The sequence below is a fragment of the Bison bison genome, unplaced genomic scaffold (genome assembly GCF_000754665.1).
Source record: "Bison bison bison isolate TAMUID 2011002044 unplaced genomic scaffold, Bison_UMD1.0 scf7180017864533, whole genome shotgun sequence".
NCBI lineage: Eukaryota > Metazoa > Chordata > Mammalia > Artiodactyla > Bovidae > Bison > Bison bison.
Window position 1 is genome coordinate 5986360 of NW_011495082.1, and position 5728 is coordinate 5992087.

Genomic DNA, 5728 nt, shown 5'->3' on the forward strand with positions numbered 1-5728 from the left:
TCTATTTGCCATGAACTGATGGGACTGGATGCCATGATCTTAGTTTAACTTTAACAAAAAGAAATATAAGACATTGCCTATTATTTGGGGTTTAGGCCAAGAATTTTAGAAATGGCTCCAAAAGCATGACCCATAAAAGAAAAACAACTGAAAAATTGAACTTTATCTAAATTAAAAACTCTTCTTTGCCAAACTGTCAAAAGAAGGAAAACATACAGAGTGGGAAAGAATATTTGTAAGTCATGTATCTGATGAATAACTTGTATCTGGAAAATATAAAGAATTCCTAGAATTCAATAATAAGAAAACCAACAGCCCAATTAAAAATTAGGCAAAGACTTGAACAAACATGTCACCAAATAGGATATAAATACAGAAAATAAGCACATAAAATAGCTTCCATATTATATTCAAATTAAAACCATAATGTGATACCATTACTCACCTATTAAGGGGCTAAAATTAAAAAAAATAATGACAGTATCAACTGTGGTGATGACAGAAACTACAGCTCTCATACATTGCTGGTGAGAATGCAAAATCATACATCTGCTCTGGAAAACAGATTGGCAGTTTCTAATGACGTTAAACATATACCTACCATATGAGTTAGCAATACCATATTTGGATATTTTCCATAGAAGGGGGAAAACTGATATTCACACAAGAAACCTGTATGCAAATATTGAGAATAACTTTATCTGTTAGGGTCTGAGAGAGCTGAGTGATACAGGACAGAGCATGGCCAAGCCTTGTCCCAGGGAGGAGGGGACATCACAGGGAGGTAGTAACCAAAGCTTCTCACCCCTCTGTGCAAGTTCCATTGCACCATTGAACTTCTCTTTCAAAAGACAAATTCAAAGATAAAATTAAGCGTTTTTTAAAAAAAGAGTTTATCCTTCTGGCTTACTTCACTCTGTATAATAGGCTCCAGTTTTATCCACCTCTGAACTGATTCAAATGTATTCTTTTTAATGGCTGAGTAATACTCCATTGTGTATATGTACCACAGCTTTCTTATCCATTCATCTGCTGATGGACATCTAGGTTGCTTCCATGTCTTGGCTATTATAAACAGTGCTGCGATGAACATTGGGGCCAGAAGGAAAAACATAAATACAGCATACTAACGCATATATACGGAATTTAGAAAGATGGTAACAATAAGCCGGTGTACGAGACAGCAAAAGAGACACTGATGTATAGAACAGTCTTATGGACTCTGTGGGAGAGGGAGAGGGTGGGAAGATTTGGGAGAATGGCAATGAAACATGTAAAATTATCATGTAGGAAACGAGTTGCCAGTCCAGGTTCGATGCATGACGCTGGATGCTTGGGGCTGGTGTACTGGGAGGGAGGAGGGTTCGGGATGGGGAACACATGTATACCTGTGGCGGATTCATTTTGATATTTGGCAAAACTAATACAATTATGTAAAGTTTAAAAATAAAATAAAATTAGAGAAAAATAAAAAAAATAAAAAAAGAGTTTAATATTACCACTGCAGAACCCCAAACATGTGACTCCCTTATGAGTGTGAGGCCTGTGTGTCTACACTGGTCACACACCAATGAAGAGCCAGCCCTTATTCCAAGTTATGTTCCTAAATAGGAATAGACACATAGCCTTCTAAATCTCTTTGTCCTTTTTACTGACAAGGAGATGAGGAAAGCTTGAGCAACCACTTTGATGCCAAAACAGGGACCCCACAGGTTGAAGATGTTAGAGCTTTCCTATTAGTAGAGGATATACTGTCTATGAATGTTATATGAAAGATAAACTTCTGCATTGTTTCAGTCTCTGTATTCTTGAATATTTTGTGATAGCAACTTCTTCCCTAATGCATTTTTTTCTTGGCTTATCTTCATAAGACCCAGTCCCATTGAGAATATGCAAGGTGTCCTGGAAGGTTTGATGAGAGAAAATAAGGGAGATGTCTCTCATGCTGAAAATACTCCTGAAGCCTTGGGGAGAGGAAAAAAAAAATGTTACATCAACTATAAAATTGGTAACTTTTTGTGGCAACTCTCTGAAGACAGGACACTAGGTACTGAGAAAAGCATTGAGCAGCAGAAATGGCAAAACTGAAGGGATAACAAGGACGACAGAATCAACAGAGCTGACGCTCCCACATTTCAGTGCTATGGGGAAATCTAAGTTATTGACTGAAAGTAAGTAATGAAAATGCCTTTTGTTTACACACCCGAACTTGTTGCCTTTGTCTTACACCCACTAAAGATATAAAATCTTCCTATTTTTTATTCTTAAAAATATTATTCACACAAGTCTTGGAGAAATGCATAAGACATCTCTGTATGTTTCAGAAAGCTTTGTTATATTTAGTCTTATTGCCTGACTTTTTATTTGTTTTATTGTAAGGGCTTACTTGGCTCTGCTCACAACATAATTGAGGAATTATATGGAGATTATAGGGCTTCCCCTGTGGCTCTGTGGTAAAGAATCTGCCTGCAATGCAGGAGATGCAGGAGATGGGTATTCAGTTCCTGGATTGGAAAGATTGCCTGGAGAAGGAGATGGCAATCCACTTAGAGTATTCTTGCCAGGAAAATTCTATGGACAGAGGAGCCTTGGTGAGGTCGCAAAGAGTGGGACACAACTCACAAGTGAGCACTCACTCACTCACTCATGCAAAATATACTTTTAATATAAATGATGATACTGTAACATATTAGCATACTATTTTGCATGCCTTTTGCTTCTCTGGTGCATTGACTGTTGTATAAAATTGTATGCATACATTCACTCAACAAACATTTAAAGATGATCAAACATGCACCTACTAGAACTCTAGTTCTTGTCTCTTTAGGGAAAAAAAAAGGAAGAACAGAAGCTTGCTTGTTATTTTGCCTGAAGACACATTTATGATTATTTGATAAAATTCCACCATGGATTTTGGGGTGCCCATTAAGTTACCAGGAACTACCTGTTTATCTTCAGTGATATGTGAGAATTTCTGCGAAAAAATGGATGCCTACTCTCAAAGTTGGGTAGATTTATCCCTCACCTTTGACACAGTAGACAGTGATATATTGTTAGATCTTCCGGGAACATGAGTTGGAATTCTGAGACAGCATTAAATTGGTTTGAAATGTAATTATCTTTGTCAGCAGACACAGTATACTATACTTGGTAGCAGCTCATCGGAAAGTTATTGTAAAACGTGTGGTTCCTCAGGGCTCTGTTCTTGTCCTTTTATTTTTATATTTATATGCGTTTCATGGCAGTGTCATTAATAGATCTTGATTTGATTATCATATTTTTGCCAGTATTATTCAGATTCACTAACTGGTTCTTGTAGAATCAAGTCCTGTGATTTTCCAACTCATTTTTTGCTTTATTAAGACATGGAATTGAATGATAAGGATAGTTCCTTCAAAAGAATGTTCATAAAGACTTATCTAAGTTATTTTATAGATTTTTTCATACTTTGCACTTTTCTTCAGCTAGATTACATGGCTTCAATTGAAAAATTACATTAAAGGATACTAGGCAGTCCCTATCAGCAGTTTATTTATTTTTATTTTCATGTGGCATAGGAATTTCACAAAAGGATTTTTCGCTATTATTAACAGAAGATTTACACTGACTTTTTTTCCTCTGAAATTCTATAATTTTTGAACCAAATGCAGAGTTATGTAAATCCAGTGGGACCATCCAATTCTATCACATTATAATAGAATCACTAATAGAAATGTCCCTACAGCAAATTTTATCATTCTCAAGGTTTGACGTGATTACAAATGTGTGATGAGGAATTTAATGTGTTTTCAGAAATAATCTCACAGTAAAATCCTACGGTGGTTCTATCTGGACTATAAGGTCAAACTTCAACTCTTAAGAATATTCTTAAGATCCCGAAGCCCCCTTTTCAGCTTTGTTTCTTAATTTTTTGTTGTTGTTATTGTTGTTGTTTGTATAGATGTGTGAGTCTTTTGCATCCATCAAGTGGTTACTTTCTCCAAATACAGGAGGACTGGGGTTCCCTGATTCTGAATTATACATTAACCTTGCTTTTCTTCCCCATAATTTACGTTAAGTGAGTGCTTCTCTTTTAGTTTTATTTGAAGCTGCAAATAAAAGAGAGTACCTACAAGAGAGTCAGATATTCATTCCTTCCTTCTTGAATAAGGTGTTTGCTTATCTCTGCAGCACTTGCTAAGAGCCCGTAAAATTGGTTCTCGATAATGTGATTCAGGCTAAAACAGGAGATTGAGGAGCCAAAAGAATTTTTATCATTGCTAAAGCAGAGGGAGTAAAAAGAATGAAAATACTAGCAAGACAGGCATGGAGTTAATGATGGAGAACCCTCTAATCCTTATATCTATTCATATCTCTTTTGGAAACAAGATAACCAACTTTTAGCTGGGTAGGAGGGCGTGGCAACCCACTCCAGTATTCTTGCCTGGAGAAACCCGTGGATAGAGGGGCTTGGTGGGCTACAGTCCATGGGGTCAAAAAGTCAGACAGGACTGAGTGACTAAGCACAGAACAAACGCTTGAGATAAATATTATATTTTCCAGTTTATTTGTAGCTAGGTGTGACTTTTTATTAAGTTTAGGGCATTATGGTGTGAAAAAATGAGTTGTATCACTTATAGAATCTGTCCTCCGAGGTAGAGGCTGTTCTTCCATTTCTCTCTTCTCCATTCTGCTTTTTGGAATGTGCTTGGGCTAGTGAACCATCTTGGATTATGAGAGCCAATGTTAAAACCTAACAAAGAGCAAAGCAGCAATGTAGAAAATTGGATCCCTTGATGATAATGGAAGTAGCACTGCCATGAAACTCTAAACTGCCTTCCCCAGGGCTGTGTTAGTAAGAAATTAGTTCCTGGATTAAATCGCTCTTTTCTTGGATTTGTTACTCACAGTTTAGCCATATACTCAGTAAAGTAACATATTAAAGATTTTTCACTTTATCTTATGGGCAAGCATTTAATAGTTTTATGAAGTTATGAAGATGAAAGACAAAGACTGGAAAATGGATTGAGGAAGAGGCAGAGGAAGGTGAAAGATGAGAGCTTTTCAAAGAAATGAATTATTTGTGTGGTACAATGAGCAATACAGTTTTACAAAAGGAATAAGCAGCGTAGACGCTACTGTAGAAGCTTTCAAGAAGTAGAACTTGAGCAGGAATATAGAAGAAAAGAAGACACTTTTAGAAAAAGGCTCTATTGTTTGTGGTAGAGAAGCAAGACAAAGAAGGAGGGCTTCAGTGTTGAGCAGTAATGGGAACTGAGGGAGGAGGATAAAATAAAGGCAGATAATATTAAAACTCTGAATGTCAGAATGAAATGGATTTGTATAGGAAATCCATGAGGAATCATCATGTAAATACTTGAGAGGACTGATGTATCTTTAGTAGTTTTATAAATATTGGTTTGGTAGGATTATACAATTATTGACTCCGTTGCATGTGTGTGTGGGTTGGGGGTGGGGGGAGCGTGCATTGACTACAGAGGAGTACCCAATACAATATGTTGGAATCCTAGAGCAAGATATAACTCCTACACCATGTAATTTGTACAAAAACTCAAACATTTCCTATTTAATATAAGCAATCTTGGACAAAATATCAGAAGAGTCACCAATTGCATACTGCATATGGAGTATTATCAGGGCAGGGAGAAGGACCCACATCATCTTATGGTCCACACACACTATTGTTCATTTGCTTTCCATGTGTTACTACATGCTGCAGTTGATGGGT